Source organism: Elephas maximus, chromosome 1 (genome assembly GCF_024166365.1).
Source record: "Elephas maximus indicus isolate mEleMax1 chromosome 1, mEleMax1 primary haplotype, whole genome shotgun sequence".
In the NCBI taxonomy this organism is placed as follows: domain Eukaryota; kingdom Metazoa; phylum Chordata; class Mammalia; order Proboscidea; family Elephantidae; genus Elephas; species Elephas maximus.
In genome coordinates, this window is record NC_064819.1 from 190,086,346 (window position 1) to 190,104,857 (window position 18,512).

Genomic DNA, 18,512 nt, shown 5'->3' on the forward strand with positions numbered 1-18,512 from the left:
ATGTTTTGTTGCTGTTAGTTGTTATTTGCCGTTGAGTCAGTTCCAACTTATGGAGACCCCATGTGTGCGTGAGAACTGTGGTGCATAGAGTTTTCAAGGCTGTGACCTTTCAGAAGCAGATTGCCAGGCCTGTCTCTTGAGGCACTTCTGAGTGGATTCGAACCAGTAATTTTTCTGCTAGTAGTCAAGTGCTTAACTGTTTGTGCCACCCAGGGAAACCCACTCATATTTTAAGTATTTGTGTTTACAGTTGGCATAAGATTGGGATATGCAGGAAAGCCACTAAAAGGGAAGATAGACAACTACCTAGAATTTATAATTTTAGCTACTTTATCACATTTTGTGTTGAAATGTCTGCTCTTATTCCATCTCCAGCCTGTTAGCCTCATCTGTGAAATGGCAGTGTGGTAGTACTCATACTGCATCCCTGGAGAACGAGGAGGGCATGAGGGAGAAAAAGTGGTTAGAGTATTTGACCTGAAGCCTGAGTACCCAGAGCAGTTCTGCTTGTATCTGTCTTATATATTGGTCATCTGCTAAAAAGTTCATTTGGAAAAAAAAAGAAAAATATATATATTTCTGGCCTAAAAATACATTGAAACCAGTGGATCAGGTGATTTTCAAGATTTCAGCTAATTCAAAATTCTGAGTGTACATGTATTTCTAATATGATAGCTTGCCATTGATCCACCCATCATTTGATCTGCTCCCCTTGGCAAGACCACTGGCTGTTTTCTTTTGCTATAAATCGACTCAACGGCACTGGGTTTACTGGATCTCTTGCAGTGAGCCATCAAGTTGATTCTAAGTAATAGCGAATATATATGACAGAGTAGAACTGCTCCATAGGGTTTCCTAGGCTGTAATCTTCATGGGAGCACATCTCCAGGTCTTCTCTCCCTCAGAGAAGCTGGTGGATTTGAACAGCTGACCTTTAGGTTAGCAGGCAAGCACTTAACCATTGTGTCACCAGGACTCCTGGTACCTCTTAGCTACTACAAATATTACCAGGTTTTCGCTGATTTAATTGAGGTCCCAGTAGAAATAGCTGAGAGGGAATTAAAGCGTGTATGGTAGAAAGGTCTTGCAAATTCTGCATCTTATGTTTAAGCTTAGGAAGAACATATTAGAACACCTATTATATATTGTATTTATTTTTAATTTCTGTTAATGTATTTCATAGCACATAAATTCTATTAGTGTATTAGTACTTATAACTTACAAAAATAAATACACATATATCAAGGATGTGTGTACAGTTTTTTTTTTTTTTTTTTGGTTAAGGGTATGTCACTCTTCTTGAAACCTTTTCAAGAATTACTATACTTTTGTTAGTAAAATTTTTGATAATTGATAACTTTAAGGATAAGGAGAGACTCTTAGTCTCTTCATCTATAGAGGATTTGTGTTTAGCATATCACCTATAAATCTGAATTTGATGTATATGAGGAATCAGAAATATATATGAAGTACTATTGTCAAAGTCTATTGTATCAGTATATTTGAGAGTATCATAAGCTGCAAAAAAGGGAGGAAGGAAAAATAACTATTTCAGTCCTCTTGTATTTTTTCTTCTTTTTTTGTTTTATTAGAAAGGACAGAGATAGGTGGAAATTCATAAAATAAGAACATTTATAAGGGTGTTTAAACGTGCACTTTAAAGAAGGAAATTACAATGTTTAATTTTTCTGACTTTTGACTAGATAACTGTAGTTTCTACTAGATCTTTGCTAAGAGCTGTATGTAAATGGTGGAAAAGATTAGGATTAAAAAAATATGTTTTCAGGGATGGATTATTTGGATGATACATAAAATTTTAAAGTTTTTAAATTTTTATTACTACTTCCCATATTATGTTTCTTCATTTATTTTTCTCTTCCTCTTCTCAGTTCCTTATATTCTGCCTGGCCACAGAGGACTCAATAAGAGGGAAAGAGTCCCAGATACAGAGTGAGGGGAAGAGCAAATACCACATGGGAAGCTGGGTATAAGAATGAGGTTAAACGATGTCCTCTGTTGATTTTTAAATTCTTCCAGGGTGATAAAGTATGCTTTCAGGCAGCTCTGTGTCTGAAAAGCACCTCATGCACCTAGATATTCAACTGATATTTTTGCACTCCTCCAACCATGTGTGAAACACTGTGCTAGGGGCAAGATAAATGAGTCACAGCCCATGTCCTCAAAAAGCTTTAAAAAACTTGTGTGAAGTGGGGAAGGGAAGGCACAGGCTACTTGGAAATTTATAGTGCATGTGATAGGTGCAATGATAGAGGTATGTCAGAATGTTTGAGAGCACAGAGGAGGGGACCTACGTAGCCTGAGGGGGCCAGAGAAGGCACCTTGGAAAGGAAGACCCAAGATGACTCTGAAAGGATGAATAGACTTTATGAGTGGATGGAGACAGGGCTAGGGGCAAAGAACCTGAGCCACATGGGCACCAAGGCACAGCAATGCCATCTGCTGGGTGTGACTGGGGAGCTGCAGGGTTGGTACAGAATGGGCGTGGGTGAGATGAGGAGAGATAGACTGAGGCCAGCTCGTACAAGGCATCAAGTACCACATGAAGAGGCTTGGATGTGATCTCACAGGTGATGGGAAGGCTGTGAAGGATTACTCATAGAATGGTCGTGAGTATATTTACTTTGAAGTAATTCCACCTAACCTCTGTGTTAGAAAATGGATTTGCAGAGTAAGAATGAGTACAAAGAATTCAAGGTGTACAAGGAGGTTGTTGTAATAGTCCAGGAAAAGTGGATAGCAGGCTGAACTAGGACTGTGGGAGTGTGGTAGAGGGAATTTGTGAAGTGCCTTGTTGCCATGAGTAGCTAATGTAAATACTGATGGTTCATACTCCTGTTATTTTTCACCCTTCCTGTGTCAGGTGTTTGTTGTGTCCCACGTTACAGGGAACCCTGGTGGCGTAGTGGTTAAGTGCTACAGCTGCTAACCAAAGGGTTGGCAGTTCGAATCTGCCAGGCACTCCTTGGAAACTCTGTGGGGCGGTTCTACTCTGTCCTATAGGGTCGCTATGAGTCGGAATCGATTCGACGGCACTGGGTTTGGTTTGTTTTTTTTGGTATGTTACAGGGTTACTTCTGTGAACAGGAATTACATGTATAGGGTCGCTATGAGTTGGAATCGACTCAATGCAACAGATTTTACTTTATTATATGTATATAGTTCTCAGAGCAAGATGGTTGGATTGCTTGTACAAAATCCCATATGGATGCTAAGAATATTGGTACAATGCCTCAGGGCGCTTAGGAAAGCTGTAAAAGATTCTCCAAAGTCTTATTTCACAAAAGCAGCATTTTTCTTCAAGCTGTTCAGTTGATTTCGACTCACAGAGAACCTATAGGACAGAGTAGAACTGCCCCATAGGGTTTCTAAGGAGTGGCTGGTAGGTTTGAACTGCCTGCCTTTTGATTAGCAGCAGAGCTCTTAACCACTGCTCCTCCAGGGCTCCTCCCAAGGGTGTAGTTATGCCAGATATTTTCTTAGTTATTTCTTTGTGCCTACAAATGCTTACTCTAATGGCCAGTCATTTTTAGGTGAGGATTTTCTCAATTTGACATTGATCCTTAATAACAAAAGTATGGTAATTATCCACTGAACTTCGTAGCAGGCAATCCTAGAGGTTAGTATCTGTTGCTTGAAATGAATCCTCTTTGATTTTTAGTAGAAAATTTATTGTTATATTGGAGGTTCTGCTCTTCTCAAGAAAGTCAGGTAAGCCATGGTGTTTACTGGTTTTAGCTCAGTTTAAAAACACAGCCAAGGTAGTTAAAATTTGATTATCTTAATAGATTGTCAGCTTTTCTGGTTCTTCATAGTTTTTTTTTTTTGTTGTTGTTGTTTTTTCCTTTTAATTTGCAGGAAGGAAAGCCTATCAGAATTTCTTCCCAAACCTGTCTTAGAAATAATAACAGATATTAACCAGAAGATTCGTAAGTATGCTCTTCTTTATTTGGGAAATGAGGTATTGATTTTGTAGAATATAGCTCCTTGTAAAACCCTTGACGGGATATAATTACATAATCTGAGTTGTCATACAAAATTTGAATGGGAGTGAAATACACACAGCTGCTACCCCTCAAAGAACAAAACAGATCAAAACTTCAAATAAAACCTTACCCAGTTATATTTACAACTAATGAATATTTTATATATTTTTCAGCAGTTTAACTTTCTCGATGTCATTTCATTATTTTTCCCCTCTTTGAAAAGATCTCTGTGTCTACATATTCTATAAAGTCTGTAACAGCAATGAGAAGGAAGAGGAAAAGCATAGAATGTGAACACAGAAGAGGAAAGAATTTGTGTTCTGTTGAAAGTTATATGGATTTGGTCAAGTTTGGTATTTTTCATTAATACTGTTAGTAAACAAAAGAAAAAAATCAAAGCTAGGCCTCATAATAGGTAATGTCCATTTAGTTTCATTATATTTATGAAATGCCTATTATTGTGCTACCCAACTCGGGTCAAGTCAGAGATTGGCAATCCGGGAGAACCTTCCTATTTCAATTTACTAAGAGTTCAAAACAAATACACCTTTTCACAAACAGGTATTTTATTAAATGAATTTAGAGGAACCAATGAGAATTAAACTTTGTCCTTAAAATGCCTTTTTAATTTTATTCCCTGCCTGAAAGAAAATTTCAAGTCTAATGAAGTCCTATTCTAGCGCTAAAAAAAAAAAAAAAAATTGCACTAAAGCAAATATTTATCATATGTAAGAGCACAGAGTCCAAGATTGATGGTGTACAGACAGATCAGTGAAGCAGAGCCAGGTAACTAAGGCCTGGAGCTGGTTGAGCCCCTCACTAGCTAAGACCTTGGACAGCGTATTCCGGGCTCCTCAACTGTAAATATTTGTGTTTGAAGATTGTTGACTAGAAATGATGACTGACTGAGATCATTTTATGATTCCAGGAAATCCCTGAAACGTTGTTGCTTAGTAGTTAATAGTCACTTTATCTTGGCTAATTTAAGATTTTTATAATGACATTAACATTTGTGTAGTAGCTAATAAAACCAACCAACAGTAACTGAGGCATATTTTTAACTTGCTTCTTCAGATAGGATCTCAGGAAATTGTTTAATTAAAAGGTGTAATAAAATCTTAGTATACTTTCGTAGACAGGCGGCATTAATTTTCAGTTCCAATATATAAATTTATTAATCTGGTGATTTGGAGCAAGTGGCCTAAACTCTCTAATGCTTCAAATTGTCTGTAAAATAAGGATAATAGTGCTTATATCTCAGGCTTATTATGGGGATTAAATAAAACAATGGAACAGTGTAATATAAATATTAATAATGAAATAAACCTGTGCTCATGATCTGGTTTTAGATTTACTACATTGTTTGCTAGACCTTGAGTGTTTGTCCACACACATAAAAATTTCACTTGTCAGCATATATAAACTACTTTATGGGTGATGCTGGTATTTATAGGAATCACTGAAATAACTGTCAAAATGCAGAATCTAACACCCACTCCCAGATTTTTTTAACAAGCATTTTAGATAATTCACATGAAAGTGGTCTACAGATTAACACCAACATTTCCTTTGAAAATAATAGCTGGTTATGAAGATCACTGAGGAGCTTTGTAAAAAATTCTATATTCATAGGGCTCACCTTTGAGATTCTGGTTCAGTAGATGCAGACACGGCTTTGGAACTTGTGTTTTCAAAAATTTTCCTCCTGAGTTTGATAGTTGTAAATCGCTGCTTTCCACCCTCCCCATATCTTCATGATTTTATTGATAAAACTTTCAGCTGCGCCTTATCGCATGTGGGTGAAGGGACATAGTCGTGGGTATGTGCTCCTGTATGAAGTTACAGGAGCCAAAAGGATGGGTTTGGGTGTCTGCATTGCATGCATTAACCAAATTGCCAGTCTTCTCGACTTCGGTTGTGGAGCTGCTTCAGGAAAATCCAGGTGCCAAGCCCATAAATTATTGGCTGTCTGAACCAGAAAGGACTGTTGGAGACCATCCAGTTCAAACTCCTTATTTCACAGAGGAGGAAAATGAGGCTTAGAAACTTGCCCAAGGCCACAGGAGAGGACCAGGACTAACACTCAGATTTCTGCTCCCAGTTTAGTTTCCATTTCCATCACAATTTGCTGACTCTGATTCTGCCATTTCAGGAACCTGCAACACCTGCAAAACAAAACCAGCTTCTCTACAGCTGGCTGTAGGCTTCCTAGCAGAGTAGGTATAGAAAGTGCTCTATGAGTCAGCTTTCCTGCTTAACTCTCTAGTACTCTGAAAGTGAGTGCTTCTTTTCCAACTCCAGTTCTCTGTCCTGAATAAAAAGAAGTAGGAGGGTACTCACCAGGAGAGGTGCCCATTGTCAGCAGTGACACCATTTCCCCGATCATCTTCTTGGTTCTTTACCTTAGCAATGGTCATGTCTTTTCTCAAACTTCATTCTCTGTATGGTAGAGCCATCATCGTTTTAGACTGTCTTCTTATTCTTGCATCAATTTTCTCTTGGCATCACTGACATCACTTTAGTTGTCCTTATTTGGACGTTTTTGGCTCTGGGGTGCCATTAAATTCAACAAATATTAAGTACTACTCTGTACTAAGAAATATTCTGGGTACCAAGGATGTAAAATGAATCCAGCATGGTCCTAATGTCAGTATCATGGGGAAGGAAACCAATGTACAAAATGTTGCAGGAGCATTTGAGAGTGCCACAGGAGCACAGGAGCCAGGGCTACCACTAGCCAAAGGAGCTGAAGAAGGCTTTAGAGAGGAGGTGATATTTGTCTGTTTTAGGTGTGAGAGTCATAACCCATAGTATAGATGTACAGCATTTTGAAGCCACATGAAGAGGATGTTTATAAGACTTAATGAAGAGAGCTAATGCAATTGAGATGATAAAGGCAGGTGTCACCATGATGGAGGGGAAGGAACACTGCAACGGGTGGCAGGAGACCTGGATCTTCTCACTCTACCACCCAAAACTGTGTGACATTAGGCAATACTGTCAACTCTCTAGGCCTCTCTTGATTGACATATTCAATTCATTCAAATAATGAAATACATGTTAGAAGCTGTCCTTGTCCTATGTACTTGGACCGCAGCACAAGGATCAGTATTTCCCAGACAAGGTGGCATCTGAGCCAAGGCCTAAATTTTGACCAGGTGAAGAGAAGCTTTGGAAGCAGAATTCTCCAGCCAGGAAGAATCACACACATCTAGTGGCCTAAATCTGGTGGTGGATGGGAGCATGTCTGCAAGTGGTACTTACTAACCAATCCATTTCATCCTGTACCATTTTCACCCTTCTCTGCACTCTGGCCACACTGACCTTCCTTCAGTCTTTGAAATGTGCTGTGCTCTTCTCCTCTACATGAAACGCTCTTTTCCTACTAGTATGCCAGCTAAATTTTTTGTCCTTCATATCTTAACTCATATTGTCAGTGGGTCAGGTCCTGATACACCCACATAAATTGTTGTCGAATCAATTTTCAACTCAGAGTGACGCTATAGGACAGAGTAGACCTGCCCCACAGGGTTTGCAAGGCTGTAATCTTTATAGCTAACTGCCACATCTTTCTCCTGCAGAGCGACTGGTGGGTTTGAACCGCAGACCTTTCGGTTAGCAGCCAAACATTTAACTATAGTTTCACCAGGGCTCCTTATACTTACATAGCACCTTGTAATTTTTCATCTAATATTTACTATAGTTTATAATTATATATGAATTTGTATTATTTTTGTAATGTGTTTCTAACTCATTACATTGCATGAAAGCAAATATGTAATTATTTTGCCTGACATAGAAGTGGCACTAAACAGATATTTTCCAAGCGAATTAATAAATTTGCAAATGAATGAAAGTGATTCTGGATTAGCTAATTTATATTTGAGTATTTACTTAATAAATTACTGTTTAGAATTGAAAAATGAATATTTTGCTCCTGTATGATAAACAGTTGCAGTCATATGCAATGTGATTTTGTAATACCTCAGTGGGATAAGATTTCCCCTGATATTGCATGATAATTGTTTTTCCCTTTCTGAAGTCAATTTTCTTTTTCTTAATAAATGAATCTGATTCCAATAGCACAGGGGTAATTACTGAATTGACATTTTTTGGATTTGGATTAAACCAATTTAGCCAAAGCAATTAAAACTTTGAAATGGCAACCATAAAAGAACAATATATCACCAGTCAGTGTACCAGTGAAGGACGGAAATGTGTTATAATTTGTTTTTAAATGTCACATCTTTATTGTACTTGCTAATTAAATGAGCCTCTCCATTCTGGCCCCACTGAAAATAATTCAGAATTTTCAAGGGTGATTATGTTTTATTTTTCTCTCTAGAATGGTTCTCTGACATGTAACTGTACATAGTCTAACAAATGAGGCTTGGTAAATACCTAGGAAAAAAATACTACTAATGTGTTAACCCACAGCCCTCAAGTGATGGCAAGTTCTCACTGCTCAAAATCTGCTTCTAGGACTCTGGACTAAACAATTGACTGGACTTGTGGGATAGAATCTAGTGTGATAGATTTCTGCATTCTATCCTCCTGATATGCTGCTGAACCCCTCTGGAATTGTCTACTGAACATTGAGGATCATAGTTACTGTTTAGTTTTTCAATCTCTAAGAACTGACTGACGGGATTCGATTAGTTGAGCTCTAAAAAAATTTTTTTTGGTTCAAGAATCTATAATTCTAAATGCAAGAGGAGAAAATTAAAAGTAGGTGAAGGGAGGCATACATATTAGACATTAAGGCTATTGTTGTGGCAGGAGACACTGCTGGAGACAAGGGTGCTAGTCGCTAGGGTCATGTTCTATGATACCGTCCAATGTTTGCCAACATGTGGGTCTTGGTCTCCTAAATTTCTGTAGAACTATTAGAGGTGTCTCCAGAGCCATGTATGTGTATCTAAATAAATACACATGCATGCCCACATAAACTACCATTTTTCGAAGGTATATGGATTAGTAGGAGCCCTGGTGGCTCAGTGGTTAAAGTGCTCAGCTGCTAACCAAAATGTCAGTGGTTCAAACTTACCAGCTGCTCCGTGGAAGAAAGATGTAATAATCTGCTTTTGTAAAGATTTACAGCCTTGGAAACCCTAAGGGGCAGTTTTACTGTGTCCTGTAGGGTTGCTATGAGTCAGAATTGATTCCATGGCATTGGGTTTGGTTTGGTATCTAGATTATTGTTCTTAAAAAAATAAGTATTAATTATTTAAATTATTTAATTCATAGTACCTTGGTATCTGTTATGGATTTTCTCAATCAAAAAGTATCTAAAGGATGTAACCATAATGCCCTCATGGTCTTCAGCTATAACCCCCGTACTATGGGATGTACAGTCTTTATTGTATTCCCCACATCTCCAATTTCTGAGAATCTTCCGACTGCATGACTCCATTCTGAGTGCTGTGTGTCACTTCTTCTGGTCTGCTCCTCTGGTCACTGCTCACGGCTTCCTGCTAGCTCATAATGCTTCTGGATGCCACTGCTGCTCTCTCTGGCTTACTTCACCTTAGGATTGTCCATAAGGTCCTCCCTGTATTACACAAAGCATAGATGTCACTAGGACAAGTTGTGGTATTGGAGCCTTGAAAATAACATGAGAAAATGAAAGTGTGGAAAAATTAAACCTAGTCTTGGATATTCATTGTCATTACTACTAGAATCCATCAGCTGTGCCCATTCACAGGGGTCCCTGGCTGGCTGTCTCTATCCTTAATGTCCAACCTGACACCTTGTTTCATGAGCCTACCCACTTTCCACGGGCAAGGTTGCTGTGATCATATCCTGCCTCTCTGGAATCTAAGGCTATCATCCCTCTCCCTACATATAAATAAATCAGAACATATTCTGATTGCTATATTCTTGGCAATTATGCAATTCAGTCACCAATGGATACAACTTTTCAGTAGGAACAATAAGTAGTTTTTTTTATTCTAAATATTACCAGTTCAAGGTAAAATTCTCGTTTAACCAAGCCTCCTCCATCTCTACAATCTATTACCAAGCAAGAGGGCTTTGCCAGTCAAAGGGTGAATGATTTTTTTCTTAAAGCCCTAGAAGGGTACCGTTTGACTTCTAACAAGGGTCATGGTCAAGTTACATGGATATGTCTCTATTTTTTTTTAACAGGCTTTGGAAACCCTGGTGGCATAGTGGTTAAGACCTACAGCGCCTAACCAAAAGGTCAGCAGTTTCAATCCACCAGGCACTCCTTGGAAACCCTGTGGGGCAGTTCTACTCTGTCCTATAGGGTTGCTATGAGTCGGAATCGACTCGACTGCAATTTTCCTTTTTTTTAAGAGGCTTTACAATCAATCAGCAATCTTTCCCCAACCACATGGAAGGCCTGGCCCTCACAGAGGTGTAGCACTCACACCAACAATCTGCCCTTGAATTCAAGGAGGCCTTTTTTTTTTAAAACCTACTTTTGTTGTTGTTGTTGTTAATTCACCAGGTGATGGTTGAAGTTTCTTCTAGCTCCAAAATCTTTACATAGGTACAAATTACTCACGGACTGTTCATTATTTTGTTTGGTTTTTTCCCTGGACTGTCTTTAACAGCATTGATTAGTTTGACTTTGCATCCATTACATTAAATTATAAAATAGGACAAAGAAACTGGATTGGGTATGCAGTCATCAAGGTCAGATGTACATGTGAGTCTCTTGTGCAAAATGTTGCATCTCCATTTAAAAAATTAACTTTTTGAAACAGTTCTGTATTTTTTTTTAATTCAAAAAGCACACTTTGTTTATCTTCACCTAGCTGCTGAACTTCACAGATCATTAAAAATGTGTTACGAAAAGTTAATCACTTGCCCCCAGTTAGTGACAGTGATAGAATTAGGAGCTGGATCATATGTTTCCATCACAATACTTAATTTATTAATAAAGAAATGAGAGTTATCACTGAAATAAACTAAAGAGAGGGATTGTGCCAGAATGCAAGTAGTACAAGAAGTTGCAGTTTTAAAAAGACTAAAAATTCTTTCTATTTAGAGTGATAATTACTACTTTGTATATGAAAAATAGAGATTAGAATAGCCCGATTTATGTTTTCTAGATAAATCTGGAGGCAATTTCTAGAAAGCGTTAAAAGAAAGAAAAATCTTAGGTTGAAAAAATTTATATCTCGCATAAGCACAGCAGCAAAATGACCAAACTCCTTGACTTCAGTTAAACAAATGCCTATGAAAAGAATGAAATACTCAATGAACATATTCTGCCATGTCTGAGTTAGCTGGTTTTAGACTAAAAATACATCAAAGGAATGTGATGTTTTAGCCTACAAAAAGTGTCCGGACTTAGAGTTTACCAGGAAATAGGTTTTGGGTTTTAATCTTGGCAATTAACAATACTTTGAAGTACAAAGACTATCCAAGTTAACAGAAGGCAGACGCCTCTGCTAATTTCTTTCTACATTGGCCAGAGAATTTGTTGGAACAGGCCACACAGGCAAGCAGCCCGTGAGCGTTTGCATCATTTTTATTATTTGCACATCTGTAACATGGGACTTTGGGAAAATGCTAGAAGACTCCTCTCTCTGCAACCTGTGGTGTATGATTACTGTCAGAGGGTAGCAAGCCCCAGCATGCAAGGCTTTGGGGTTTTCTGAAACCTCATTACTCTAGGGTGGGGCATGTAGCTTGGCATATAAGAGCCAATTCCTCTGAGACCGAAAGACCCAGGACAATTGCCTGGTGACGCAAGAGTAACTTGAACCAGAACGCTCTTCATTCAAATGAAACGAGAGCTATCATATAGAAATTGACTAGATTTTTCTTTAAGTGCACACGTTTCAGTTCAAGTAAAATATACTTTCAGTACATTTTATCCATCTTGCTCTGAAAACCCCATATTTTTAGGTTATTGCAATGGACTCCTAATCTATAGGTCCTACAAGTGAAACAAGCTGGATTTTAAATGCTGAAAAGTGAATTAGAACATGCTGTAATCAATACGTTCCCCCTTAGTTCCTGACTATTTTTGATGAGTGATTCGAAGTTTAGGTGGACTTGATTTAAGCAGGGGTTGTGTGTAAGGTAAGAAGAGTGAACGAGATGGCAGTTAAAATTTACCTAATTTCAAGAAAGAAAGCTACAAAAAAATCTGTGTTCTCCTACCTACAGTGCAAATAGCAGATAAGGGGATACTTCAGTCATCGAGGAAACCCTGGTGGTGTAGTGGTTAAGGGGTCAGCTGCTAACCAAATGTTGGCAGTTTGAAACCACCAGGCTCTCCTTGGAAACCGTATGGAGCAGTTCTACTCTGTCCTGTAGGGCTGTTATGAGTTGGAATCGACTCGGTGGCAGTGGATTTGGTTTTTTGTTTTTTTTAGTCATCAGGGAACATTGCATAACAGGGACTAAGGAAAGGGACTTGCTGTATAGGATTATCAACTGTTTTGAAGGTTTTGTGGGAGCACAGCATTGCGCCTCTGATTCATTGGCTGTGCTGTTACCAGCAGCAAGTACTACCACCACAGCCGTTTGCTGAGTGGATGTTATCGTATACTGTAACAGGTAATTTGATACTTATATATCTAATATGATATACAAATTATTTAACAACATTTATCACACGGATGAGGACCAATCAGAACAGACTGGTCCTAACAATTGAATCTTTCAGTCTCAGAGGAATTGGCTCTTATATGCCAAGCTACATGCCCCACCGCAGAGTACTGAGGTTTCAGAAAACCCCAAAGCCTTGCATGCTGGGGCTTGCTACCCTCTGACAATAATACACCATAGGTTGCAGAGAGAGGAGTCTTCTAGATTTTTCGAAAGTCCCAAGTTACAGATGTGCAAATAATAAAAATTACACAAATTTCTGGAGTCTAAGGCTGACCGTTGGCCCTCAGAACAACCTTTCAAGGTAGATATTATTATCCTCCTTTTTAAGATAGGGAAACTGAGGCCTCAAGGAGGTTAAGGAAGCTGCTTAATGTTATGCAGTTGATGGTGCTGGAAACCCAGGTTTGTTTGACTCTAGAGTCCCACATCAGTCTTAAAAACAGGCAGAAGATAAAGTGTTGATAATTCAGGAAGTTCTTTTCTAGATATTTCCCACAGTACATTTGTTTTCTATTAGATAATGTGTGCAAATGCCACCATTAATGATTTGGTTTTTTGATCTAAGACACTGTCTGGGGTTTCCCTTGTAGAGAGCCTGAGAGCATAATACTGTTAATGAGTGAATGAAATCTTTCTGAAAGCTGGTTTGGTTAGGATGAACAGGAAGAGTATACTGGAAGCTCTGCATACGGCAGGAGCAGGACTGGGGAGGGATGCAAAGCAGCTGGTTTGGGAGAGCTTGATAAAAAGACAATTGCAGCTGACCGGAGGCTGGATGTATTGGTATTATTGTAATGAGACTGTTCTCTAAAAGGCATTCTAAAATGATCATGCAGTGCCTGCCTTACTTCACTGCCTTTGTATATTCTTTCTCAGACTCATTCTATCACAAGTATCTGCTATACTTTGATGATATTTCAAAACATTGCTTCTGATTTTTTTATTATTATTATTCACAGATGAACATCTATAAATGCTGCTGCAAAAATATTAGTTAAAAGGAAGGCGGCTTTCTTCAGTCTTGCCTTTTTCCATTTTTTATAATCTTTGATAGACCCTGTCAGAGATCTTAATCAAACCATCCAGGATGTTTTGGCCTCCCAGAGTGACTCTCCAGAGTAAACAAGTTTGGTTCTTCTGGGTATTTTCAAGTATCCATGTCTCTTCTCCTCACCACCTACCCCTGTTAGTGAAGATATTTGAGACTTGTCTAAAATTATACTAATTTTCAGATTATTATAAACTCAATCAACTTTCTATTTTCTTTGGCTATTTTAATTATGATAAATTTGGTAGAATTTTCCCATATTAAAATTCTTCAGTATCCTTAATCAGATGTCAGAGAATATTAATGAAAAATCTGATGTGTGACGGACAGAGTGGCAGAATGACTTGAAAGGCCTTTCTTGGTTCAAACAAGCTGCTCGCCTAGGGTATAAATGTGGCAGCAGATAAAATTCCAATGGAGCAGTTTTATCGAGTTCTGTGACGTAAACTTCCTCTCTGCACAGACGCACAGAGATCTGCACGTGACGTGGAATGCATAGTGTCATATCCATATGATGAGCCTTCGGAAAGCACTCATTGAACACCTATTTCCACTTCCTCCTTTGGAATAGATTCATTCTTCCTCCCCAGGAGGCTATAGTCTCCTGAGGAAGAACAAGTCACAAATAGGATGTTTAGTGAACAACATATTAAACTGATTTAATGAACTTCAGAGTTGGTTACCAGAGTGAAAGATGAAAGAGCCCAGGGGGTGACTGATCTTGCCACAGCTATCAGCATACTTTCTAGCAGAGCAGTTTTAGAGAAAGCTAATTTTGTGGTTAATTACCAGAAAAATTTTAATAAGGTTTAAATTGAACTGGTAGGTCCATACATTACTGAAGGTACAGCAATATATAGAGGTACTAGATTACTAAAACAATCAATAAATAGTCCATTCATTTGAAAGATGTATGCTGTTAGACCCAGAAGCATCATAATTTGTGGATTTGTGGGGGGTTTTAGTGTAGTTTTTAAAGTAAGATGGAAGAGAATCTGACCTAAGCTTTACTCTGATTCAGTTATTCCCAAACTTGTATAACCACAAGAATTGTCTAGAGTGCTTATCAAACATGGTGTCAGATACAGTGAATTGAAGCTTTAGGGAAGGATCTTGGAATCTATATCGTTAAAAGGCTTCCCAGGTAAGTCTTATAATCAGATGCCATGGATTGAATTGTGAAATATGTGTCAACTTTGTTAGGCCATGATTTCCAGTGTTGTGTGATTGCCCTCCATTTCGTGATTGTAATTTTACGTTAAAGAGGATTAGAGTGGGATCATAACTCCCTTACTAAGATCACATTCCTGATCCGGTGTAAAGGGAGTTTCCCTGAGGTGTGGCCTGCACCACCTTTTATCTTACAAGAGATAAAAGAAAAGGGAAGCAAGCAGAGAGAGGGGATCTCGTACCACCAAGAAAGCAGTGCCAGGAGCAGAGCGCATCCTTTGGACCCGAGGTTCGTGCGTGGAGAAGCTCCTAGTCCAGAGGAAGAATGATGACAAGGACCTTTCTCCGGAGCTGACAGAGAAAGCTTTCCTCTGGAGCTGACGCCCTCAATTTGGACTTGTAGTCTACTAGACTGTGAGGGAATAAATTTCTCTTTGTTAAAGCCATCCACTTGTGGTATTTCTGTTATAGCAGCACTGATGACCAAGACATGAGGCAAGTTTGGGAAAACACTGTCCTAGCTTATCTGGCATAAGATTAATATTAAGCAAATAAGCTACCCCATCTCTCAAAATCCCTGTCTCTTTATCTCTCTTTTCTTCTCCTTCCCATAAAGATTTTTTAAAAAGTCTAAAGAAGGAGCTAATTTGCTTCAAATCCCCTGTCAGTCTCCCGGCTGGCCCAGGTGAGATACAATTTTCCCAAGAGGCCTCATTTTTCATCTCCATTCCACAATTTAATCAAGTGTTAAAGTGAAAAATCTAGTTCTTCTCTGTGAAGTGGTACATAAGAAAGAAGAGGAATTAATTTACACCGTCTGGTGTCAGGATGTAATATGATTATGTTGGCAAGACTATAAAAAGGAAATACCCAAAGCTTATAAAAAATTTGAAAGAGGTCACTGTTAAGAAGATGGTAGAGAGAGGGCCTGATCATTTAGCAGTTACTGAGCTGATAGCTTATTCAGGCTGAGGTGTACATAGCTGGGGCAGCTTAGTGAAGGTCACCAAATCTTAATTATAGTTTTCAAGGGGAAAGTTAAAAATTTTACAGTAAAATGTGGATATATTATTCTCACTCTGCAGAAATGACCAGACGGTTTGGTAAATACAATGCAGTCCACTGTGAGTTACCCCAAGGAACTCTGATAGTGGGTTTCCTTTGTTGCATTCTTTGGGGGACTCTTTTCTATGCAAACTGATTTGCATATGTTAACAAACAAACAAACGAAACCCAAAGATGAATAGCTGCAGTTAAAAAAAGAAGTATAAAATTACTTTAAAAAGCTTAAGATCATTAAGTTCGTATTGATCTCTTGCTATTTTCAATGAATTCTGCCATTTGTGATATGAAAGATAAACTGGAAGATAAAGCCTGAAAATAACAGAGTAATTAAATTTTAGATGAGATTATACCACAGCAGTAGGAATTTGCTTTAATTTTATTCTGTCAAAGAATTTTAAGGCATCTGACTGTGTGCGTTCACAAATAAATATATTTGATCTATAAACCTGACCCATTGCCATCGAGTCAATTCCAACTCATAGCCACCCTATAGGACAGAGTAGAATTGCCCCATAGAGTTTCCAAGGAGCACCTGTATGATTTGAACTGCCAGCCGTATGGTTAGCATCTGAGCTCTTAACCACTGTACCACCAGTGTTTCCATTTTATGTATACTACAGTGAAACCCGTGAGAACCGGAACTCAGCGGGACTGCCTTGTTTTTCTGAGTCTTGCAAGTTTTCTGCCTTTGACAAGGTGCAGTCTTACCACTTTTCTATTGCTCATTTTAATGGAAAAATATTTGAGTTTCCTTCTTTGACAGGTTTCACTTTACACAGGTTGTGACAGGTTTTACTGCATATGTGTATTACATAGTAGTTAATGAGAAGTATCAAGAGAACAAATAATTTATATTTTAAATTAAACATACTATTTCAATTATATGACCTTCATTTTTAAGATTCAAAAATTATTTCAAATTTTATAACAGATGAATTGCTTGAACAATGTTTGGGTTTGGTGAAGCACTATGGACAATATGTGATTCAAAGAGAAGAAATATTCTTATTGAAGTCGTTCATGTATCTGGTACTAGATGGGTGAACTAAGTGAGTTTTAGGTGACTTCCAGAGAGGTCCCTAACTTTATTACTCTAGGCATTTATATTTTATTCTAATCTCCTCTGAGTTTATAAGGGTCTATGACTGTAGAGACATTGTTGAAACATCTCAATTGATATTCCTTCAATTCCTGGAGCCTTGTTTTTCACCAATGCCTTCAGAGCAGCTTGCACTTCTTCCTTCAGTACCATTGGTTCCTGATCATATGCCACCTCTTGAAATGGTTGAATATCGACTAATTCTTTTTGGTATAATGACTCTGTGTATTCCTTCCATCTTCTTTTGATGCTTCCTGCATCGTTTAATATTTTCCTCTTGGAATCCTTCACTACTGCAACTCGAGGCTTGAATTTTTTCTTCAGTTCTTTCAGCTTGAGAAACGCAGAGCGTGTTCTTCCCTTTTGGCTTTCCATCTCCAGCTCTTTGCATATGTCATTATAATACTTTACTTTGTCTTCTCGAGAGGCTCTTTGAAATCTCCTGTTCAGCTCTTTTACTTCATGAATTCTTCCTTTTGCTTTAGCTGCTCGACACTCAAGATCAAGTTTCAGAGTCTCCTCTGACATCCATCTTGCTCTTTTCTTTCTTTCCTGTCTTTTCAGTGACCTCTTGCTTTCTTCATGGATGATGTCCTTGATGTCATTTCACAACTCATCTGGTCTTCGGTCACTAGTGTTCAATGCATCAAATCTGTTCTTCAGATGGTCTCTAAATTCAGGTAGGATATACTCAAGGTCATATTTTGGCTCTTGTGGACTTGCTCTGATTTTCTTCAGTTTCACCTTGAACTTGCATATGAGCAATTGATGATCTGTTCCACAGACGGCCCCTGGCCTTGTTCTGACTGATGATAGGAGCTTTTCCACCATCTCTTTCCACAGATGTAGTCAATTTGATTTCTGTGCATTCCATCTGGTGAGGTCCATGTGTATAGTCGCTGTTTATGTTGGTGAAAGAAGGTATTTGCAATAAAGAAGCCGTTGGTCTTGTAAAATTCTATCATTCGATCTCTGGCATTGTTTCTATCACCAAGGCCATATTTTCCAACTACTGATCCTTCTTCTTTGTTTCCAACTTTCGCATTCCAATCACCAGTAATTATCAATGCATCTTGATTGCATGTTCAATCAATTTCAGACTGCAGAAGCTGATAAAAATCTTCTATTTCTTCATCTTTGGCCCTAGTGGTTGGTGCGTAATTTTGAATAACAGTCGTATTAACTGGTCTTCCTTGTAGGCGTATGGATATTATCCTATCACTGAGAGCGTTGTACTTCAGGATAGATCTTGAAACGTTCTTCTTGACGATGAATGCAACACCATTCCTCTTCGAGTTGTCATTCCCAGCATAGTAGACTATATGATTGTTCGATTCAAAATGGCCAATACCAGTCCTTTTCAGCTCACTAATACCTAGGATATCGATGTTTAGAGATCCATATTTATGCCTATTCCCAAGAAAGATGATCCAGCCGAATGTGGAAATTATAGAACAATATCATTAATATCACACACAAGCAAAATTTTGCAGAAGATCATTCAAAAACGGCTGCAGCAGCATATCAACAGGGA

The 18,512-nt window shown here is 38.4% G+C and overlaps 1 protein-coding gene and 1 long non-coding RNA gene across 7 annotated transcripts in view; one reads left to right on the forward strand and one right to left on the reverse strand.

Annotated features, from left to right (window-relative positions):
• The window catches only part of PKIB (cAMP-dependent protein kinase inhibitor beta), a 124,156-nt gene that overhangs the window by 70,020 nt on the left and 35,624 nt on the right, over positions 1 to 18,512 (forward strand). For 5 of the 6 annotated variants that reach the window (XM_049900158.1, XM_049900194.1, XM_049900173.1 and 2 more), the window contains one exon: positions 3,877 to 3,947. The exons of the other annotated variant lie outside the window; for it this stretch is intronic. The gene's annotated coding sequence lies outside the window, so the exon portion shown is untranslated. The remainder of the gene's footprint in view (positions 1 to 3,876; positions 3,948 to 18,512) is intronic. 6 annotated transcript variants of the gene reach the window in all.
• LOC126085153 (uncharacterized) overlaps positions 9,260 to 18,512 on the reverse strand; it is a 53,969-nt gene continuing 44,716 nt past the window's right edge. Inside the window, exon 3 of the long non-coding RNA XR_007519186.1 lies at positions 9,260 to 9,555. This is a non-coding gene — a long non-coding RNA (uncharacterized LOC126085153). The remainder of the gene's footprint in view (positions 9,556 to 18,512) is intronic.